Here is a 5,000-nt window from a genome sequence, read left to right as displayed (position 1 = left end):
CCGAGTGGTTAAGGCGATGGACTAGAAATCCATTGGGATCTTCCCGCGTAGGTTCGAATCCTACTGACTACGTACTTGCACCAAAGGTATCAGCTTTTTACTTCGTTCTGAAATCGCGTTTTTTCATATCTCGAATGGAAGTTTTAGTTACATTTACGTCCGCATTTTATGCTACACTACTCTTGTTTTGTGTAAGACGTCGTTTTTCGGAGGGTCATCAGATGAAGAGGACGACAACATCAATCCCATGTTCGCCATATAATTCCAAGACAAGTCTTGTTATTTTTTTCGAAAAGAGAGGCCAAGATTTCTAGTCCAGAAATTTCGCGAAGTCCGGAAATTCGCGATATACTTGAAAAGAAACGATATATGCCTTCGTTTCCATCCCAATTGCACCGAATTGGTATTCGACATTCACTAAATTTTGAGTTCCGTTCGAATTTGAGAATTCCGGAAATGTTGCAATTCAACAATTAATCACCCATGTAGAAGTAAGTCTACGTAGACTTAAAAGAGAGCTGCAACAAAATTCTACCGCCAAAAACTATTTTGCGAAGAATTCATCGTAGTCGGCAGGATTCGAACCTGCGCGGGAATAACCCAATGGATTTCAAGTCCATCGCCTTAACCACTCGGCCACGACTACCCGTTCGGAGCAAAGATTTGCCTTTGTAGGTATTACCGAAAAGTATCTAAAACTCGCACCAACGCGTTCGAAAGAATAGATTAAAAATTTCGGCACATTTTCCTTTCGATCCGGTGAACGAGTGTCTCTGCAAACAAAATAAAAAAATTAAAAACATTGGCGTAGTTGCGAGCCCGCCAGGATTCGAACCTGGAATCTCCTGATCCGTAGTCAGGCGCGTTGTCCGTTGCGCCACGGGCCCGACGTTCCGCGTCATTCGTAATGCTTTGCAGTTTCTATCCATTCCTTACTGTCGACGTCACATGTTCAAAAAGATTCTGCTCCCGCCCGAACAGTGACTCGAACCCTGGACCGTTAGGTTAAAAGCCTAACGCTCTACCGACTGAGCTATCCGGGCTACTCTGTGAAACTTCTACTCTGTGAAACTTCCAGTTTTCCTTCCCTTATGCTTCGTCTTAAACATCGCACAGCATGAGGTAACGTAATCAAAGTAAACACGATTTGCCCTCCCACGTCTCTCGTGTCTCTTTGGCAACAAGTCGCAACGGGAACATTTTAAGACAAATCTTCGTTCAAACGCCGACTCGCTCCTGTAAAAAATGTCGCCCAACGTGGGGCTCGAACCCACGACCCTGTGATTAAGAGTCTCATGCTCTACCGACTGAGCTAGCCGGGCTGCCAACGATCTCGGATTGCAGTTAACGTGTCAAAAACTATATCCGTTATAATATCGCATTTTCTCGCTAAAGTCGATCGGTCGCTTTTTTATATATATCTGGAATGCAATACACTACACGTGGAATTCCTGAAACTGACTGGTGCAGTCATGGCCGAGTGGTTAAGGCGATGGACTAGAAATCCATTGGGATCTTCCCGTGTAGGTTCGAATCCTACTGACTACGTACTTGCACCAAAGGTATCAGCTTTTTACTTCGTTCTGAAATCGCGTTTTTTCATATCTCGAATGGAAGTTTTAGTTACATTTACGTCCGCATTTTATGCTACACTACGCTTGTTTTGTGTAAGACGTCGTTTTTCGGAGGGTCATCAGATGAAGAGGACGACAACTTCAATCCCATGTTCGCCATATAATTCCAAGACAAGTCTTGTTATTTTTTTCGAAAACAGAGGCCAAGATTTCTAGTCCAGAAATTTCGCGAAGTCCGGAAATTCGCGATATACTTGAAAAGAAACGATATATGCCTTCGTTTCCATCCCAATTGCACCGAATTGGTATTCGACATTCACTAAATTTTGAGTTCCGTTCGAATTTGAGAATTCCGGAAATGTTGGAATTCAACAATTAATCACCCATGTAGAAGTAAGTCTACGTAGACTTAAAAGAGAGCTGCAACAAAATTCTACCGCCAAAAACTATTTTGCGAAGAATTCATCGTAGTCGGCAGGATTCGAACCTGCGCGGGAATAACCCAATGGATTTCAAGTCCATCGCCTTAACCACTCGGCCACGACTACCCGTTCGGAGCAAAGATTTGCCTTTGTAGGTATTACCGAAAAGTATCTAAAACTCGCACCAACGCGTTCGAAAGAATAGATTAAAAATTTCGGCACATTTTCCTTTCGATCCGGTGAACGAGTGTCTCTGCAAACAAAATAAAAAAATTAAAAACATTGGCGTAGTTGCGAGCCCGCCAGGATTCGAACCTGGAATCTCCTGATCCGTAGTCAGGCGCGTTGTCCGTTGCGCCACGGGCCCGACGTTCCGCGTCATTCGTAATGCTTTGCAGTTTCTATCCATTCCTTACTGTCGACGTCACATGTTCAAAAAGATTCTGCTCCCGCCCGAACAGTGACTCGAACCCTGGACCGTTAGGTTAAAAGCCTAACGCTCTACCGACTGAGCTATCCGGGCTACTCTGTGAAACTTCTACTCTGTGAAACTTCCAGTTTTCCTTCCCTTATGCTTCGTCTTAAACATCGCACAGCATGAGGTAACGTAATCAAAGTAAACACGATTTGCCCTCCCACGTCTCTCGTGTCTCTTTGGCAACAAGTCGCAACGGGAACATTTTAAGACAAATCTTCGTTCAAACGCCGACTCGCTCCTGTAAAAAATGTCGCCCAACGTGGGGCTCGAACCCACGACCCTGTGATTAAGAGTCTCATGCTCTACCGACTGAGCTAGCCGGGCTGCCAACGATCTCGGATTGCAGTTAACGTGTCAAAAACTATATCCGTTATAATATCGCATTTTCTCGCTAAAGTCGATCGGTCGCTTTTTTATATATATCTGGAATGCAATACACTACACGTGGAATTCCTGAAACTGACTGGTGTAGTCATGGCCGAGTGGTTAAGGCGATGGACTAGAAATCCATTGGGATCTTCCCGCGTAGGTTCGAATCCTACTGACTACGTACTTGCACCAAAGTATCAGCTTTTTACTTCGTTCTGAAATCGCGTTTTTTCATATCTCGAATGGAAGTTTTAGTTACATTTACGTCCGCATTTTATGCTACACTACGCTTGTTTTGTGTAAGACGTCGTTTTTCGGAGAATCATCAGATGAAGAGGACGACAACTTCAATCCCATGCTCGCCATATAATTCCAAGACAAGTCTTGTTATTTTTTTCGAAAAGAGAGGCCAAGATTTCTAGTCCAGAAATTTCGCGAAGTCCGGAAATTCGCGATATACTTGAAAAAAAAAACGATATATGCCTTCGTTTCCATCCTAATTGCACCGAATTGGTATTCGAAATTCACTAAATTTTGAGTTCCGTTCGAATTTGAGAATTCCGGAAATGTTGCAATTCAACAATTAATCACCCATGTAGAAGTAAGTCTACGTAGACTTAAAAGAGAGCTGCAACAAAATCCTACCGCCAAAAACTTTTTTGCGAAGAATTCATCGTAGTCGGCAGGATTCGAACCTGCGCGGGAATAACCCAATGGATTTCAAGTCCATCGCCTTAACCACTCGGCCACGACTACCCGTTCGGAGCAAAGATTTGCCTTTGTAGGTATTACCGAAAAGTATCTAAAACTCTCACCAACGCGTTCGAAAGAATAGATTAAAAATTTCGGCACATTTTCCTTTCGGTCCCGTGAACGAGTGTCTCTGCAAACAAAATAAAAAAATTAAAAACATTGGCGTAGTTGCGAGCCCGCCAGGATTCGAACCTGGAATCTCCTGATCCGTAGCCAGGCGCGTTGTCCGTTGCGCCACGGGCCCGACGTTCCGCGTCATTCGTAATGCTTTGCAGTTTCTATCCCTTCCTTACTGTCGACGTCACATGTTCAAAAAGATTCTGCTCCCGCCCGAACATGGACTCGAACCCTGGACCGTTAGGTTAAAAGCCTAACGCTCTACCGACTGAGCTATCCGGGCTCGTGCGCTCTACTCTGTGAAACTTCCAGTTTTCCTTCCCTTATGCTTCGTCTTAAACATCGCACAGCATGAGGTAACGTAATCAAAGTAAACACGATTTGCCCTCCCACGTCTCTCGTGTCTCTTTGGCAACAAGTCGCAACGGGAACATTTTAAGACAAATCTTCGTTCAAACGCCGACTCGCTCCTGTAAAAAATGTCGCCCAAAGTGGGGCTCGAACCCACGACCCTGACATTAAGAGTCTCATGCTCTACCGACTGAGCTAGCCGGGCTGCCAACGATCTCGGATTGCAGTTAACGAGTCAAAAACTATATCCGTTATAATATCGCATTTTCTCGCTAAAGTCGATCGGTCGCTTTTTTATATATATCTGGAATGCAATACACTACACGTGGAATTCCTGAAACTGACTGGTGTAGTCATGGCCGAGTGGTTAAGGCGATGGACTAGAAATCCATTGGGATCTTCCCGCGTAGGTTCGAATCCTACTGACTACGTACTTGCACCAAAGGTATCAGCTTTTTACTTCGTTCTGAAATTGCGTTTTTTCATATCTCGAATGGAAGTTTTAGTTACATTTACGTCCGCATTTTATGCTACACTACGCTTGTTTTGTGTAAGACGTCGTTTTTCGGAGGGTCATCAGATGAAGAGAACGACAACTTCAATCCCATGCTCGCCATATAATTCCAAGACAAGTCTTGTTATTTTTTTCGAAAAGAGAGGCCAAGATTTCTAGTCCAGAAATTTCGCGAAGTCCGGAAATTCGCGATATATTTGAAAAAAAAAACGATATATGCCTTCGTTTCCATCCCAATTGCACCGAATTGGTATTCGACATTCACTAAATTTTGAGTTCCATTCGAATTTGAGAATTCCGGAAATGTTGCAATTCAACAATTAATCACCCATGTAGAAGTAAGTCTACGTAGACTTAAAAGAGAGCTGCAACAAAATCCTACCGCCAAAAACTTTTTTGCGAAGAATTCATCGTAGTCGGCA

The 5,000-nt window shown here is 43.7% G+C and overlaps 16 non-coding genes across 16 annotated transcripts in view; 4 read left to right on the top strand and 12 right to left on the bottom strand.

Annotated features, from left to right (window-relative positions):
• Positions 1 to 72, top strand: part of Trnas-aga (transfer RNA serine (anticodon AGA)) — an 82-nt gene extending 10 nt beyond the window's left edge. The window contains exon 1 of the tRNA in view: positions 1 to 72. This exon is cut by the window's left edge and continues 10 nt beyond it. This is a non-coding gene — a tRNA (tRNA-Ser).
• Positions 73 to 564: 492 nt separating this feature from the next.
• Positions 565 to 646, bottom strand: Trnas-uga (transfer RNA serine (anticodon UGA)). Its single transcript has one exon. It is a non-coding gene; the product is annotated as a tRNA-Ser (tRNA).
• A 168-nt stretch (positions 647 to 814) lies between these two features.
• Trnar-acg (transfer RNA arginine (anticodon ACG)) lies at positions 815 to 887 on the bottom strand. Its single transcript has one exon. It is a non-coding gene; the product is annotated as a tRNA-Arg (tRNA).
• Positions 888 to 970: 83 nt separating this feature from the next.
• Positions 971 to 1,043, bottom strand: Trnak-uuu (transfer RNA lysine (anticodon UUU)). The gene has a single exon. It is a non-coding gene; the product is annotated as a tRNA-Lys (tRNA).
• A 206-nt stretch (positions 1,044 to 1,249) lies between these two features.
• On the bottom strand, positions 1,250 to 1,322 carry Trnak-cuu (transfer RNA lysine (anticodon CUU)). The gene has a single exon. It is a non-coding gene; the product is annotated as a tRNA-Lys (tRNA).
• Positions 1,323 to 1,466: 144 nt separating this feature from the next.
• Trnas-aga (transfer RNA serine (anticodon AGA)) lies at positions 1,467 to 1,548 on the top strand. Its single transcript has one exon. It is a non-coding gene; the product is annotated as a tRNA-Ser (tRNA).
• Positions 1,549 to 2,040: 492 nt separating this feature from the next.
• Trnas-uga (transfer RNA serine (anticodon UGA)) lies at positions 2,041 to 2,122 on the bottom strand. Its single transcript has one exon. It is a non-coding gene; the product is annotated as a tRNA-Ser (tRNA).
• Positions 2,123 to 2,290: 168 nt separating this feature from the next.
• Trnar-acg (transfer RNA arginine (anticodon ACG)) lies at positions 2,291 to 2,363 on the bottom strand. The gene has a single exon. It is a non-coding gene; the product is annotated as a tRNA-Arg (tRNA).
• An 83-nt stretch (positions 2,364 to 2,446) lies between these two features.
• Positions 2,447 to 2,519, bottom strand: Trnak-uuu (transfer RNA lysine (anticodon UUU)). Its single transcript has one exon. It is a non-coding gene; the product is annotated as a tRNA-Lys (tRNA).
• Positions 2,520 to 2,725: 206 nt separating this feature from the next.
• On the bottom strand, positions 2,726 to 2,798 carry Trnak-cuu (transfer RNA lysine (anticodon CUU)). Its single transcript has one exon. It is a non-coding gene; the product is annotated as a tRNA-Lys (tRNA).
• A 144-nt stretch (positions 2,799 to 2,942) lies between these two features.
• Positions 2,943 to 3,024, top strand: Trnas-aga (transfer RNA serine (anticodon AGA)). Its single transcript has one exon. It is a non-coding gene; the product is annotated as a tRNA-Ser (tRNA).
• Positions 3,025 to 3,517: 493 nt separating this feature from the next.
• On the bottom strand, positions 3,518 to 3,599 carry Trnas-uga (transfer RNA serine (anticodon UGA)). Its single transcript has one exon. It is a non-coding gene; the product is annotated as a tRNA-Ser (tRNA).
• A 168-nt stretch (positions 3,600 to 3,767) lies between these two features.
• On the bottom strand, positions 3,768 to 3,840 carry Trnar-acg (transfer RNA arginine (anticodon ACG)). Its single transcript has one exon. It is a non-coding gene; the product is annotated as a tRNA-Arg (tRNA).
• Positions 3,841 to 4,196: 356 nt separating this feature from the next.
• Positions 4,197 to 4,269, bottom strand: Trnak-cuu (transfer RNA lysine (anticodon CUU)). The gene has a single exon. It is a non-coding gene; the product is annotated as a tRNA-Lys (tRNA).
• A 144-nt stretch (positions 4,270 to 4,413) lies between these two features.
• Trnas-aga (transfer RNA serine (anticodon AGA)) lies at positions 4,414 to 4,495 on the top strand. The gene has a single exon. It is a non-coding gene; the product is annotated as a tRNA-Ser (tRNA).
• Positions 4,496 to 4,989: 494 nt separating this feature from the next.
• The window catches only part of Trnas-uga (transfer RNA serine (anticodon UGA)), an 82-nt gene continuing 71 nt past the window's right edge, over positions 4,990 to 5,000 (bottom strand). Inside the window, exon 1 of the tRNA in view lies at positions 4,990 to 5,000. This exon is cut by the window's right edge and continues 71 nt beyond it. This is a non-coding gene — a tRNA (tRNA-Ser).

This window comes from Argiope bruennichi, chromosome 9 (assembly GCF_947563725.1).
Source record: "Argiope bruennichi chromosome 9, qqArgBrue1.1, whole genome shotgun sequence".
NCBI classification, from domain to species: domain Eukaryota; kingdom Metazoa; phylum Arthropoda; class Arachnida; order Araneae; family Araneidae; genus Argiope; species Argiope bruennichi.
Note: the sequence above shows the minus strand (reverse complement) of the source record. Positions and strands in the feature narration are given on the sequence as shown.